A 998-nucleotide genomic window follows, 5' to 3' on the forward strand; every position below is an offset into this window, starting at 1 on the left:
AGTGGTATTTTAAATGGGAAAGAAGATAAACATTTGTAGGCAATGTTTGATTCACATCCTTAATTTATTCTATAGCAGGAAATATTCATAGAAAACTGAGATTTGCTTGTTCTTTGGATATTGGTTTTTTTCAGATTGGTTTTTATTTTTGTTTCACTTAAAAAAATTTATGTGGTTTCTTACAATGTTAGGTTTATTGTTCCATTCTGACCTCTTTAACCCACAGTCCTCTACTGAGCCTCATTTAAAAATTAAAAACACTCTGGGTCCCTATCCTTTATATTCTATATCTTAGATCCTCCTATAATTTCTTTACTTCATGTCAGATCTTCACTGGCACATCTGGTTCTCTTTCTAGGTAACTTCCTGCTTCTCTGTAGTGTACATAGCACAGACTTTGCAATTTTAGTATCTTATATCACACCGAAGACAGTACTTTAAATATATGTTATGGAATTTATGGCCTATACTTCAAAAAAGACATTAAAAAAATAGCCTATTTTTAAGTTTAAGAATATTAATGATGTAAGCAGTTGCTTTTGCCAAAAAACAAAAAACAAAAAAACAAAAAAAAAGTAGTTCCTCTTACAAATGGCTAAAAGCAATTTTCTCCCACTGTCAAATCTGTAACCCAACCACACTCTTTGGGGACAATGAAGCACCGTCCCATTTGTGCAATGACCTTTAAGCCTTCCAACTACCCCTCCCACGCCAGCAACTTTATTTTCAATTCAACCCTGAAAGATAAGACAGATGAGGCAGGTGGCAAAATCTGAAGCTCAAAGAAACACAGTGATTTCCTCTAGGACAGAATAATTATAGAATTGTGGTTTTCCATTTACCACCCTTATATTTGACAATATAACAGAAATCTTCTGAGTAAATTTTTGAAAATTCCAGCAGACTTGCACGATTAATATTAAAACTTCCCACAATTGTCAGAATATTTCCTCATTAGCCTCTTATGAAAATATAAAAAGCTGAACAAAAGAAACACA

Source organism: Furipterus horrens, unplaced genomic scaffold, assembly GCF_987537825.1.
Source record: "Furipterus horrens unplaced genomic scaffold, mFurHor1.1.pri manual_scaffold_15, whole genome shotgun sequence".
Taxonomy (NCBI): Eukaryota; Metazoa; Chordata; class Mammalia; order Chiroptera; family Furipteridae; genus Furipterus; species Furipterus horrens.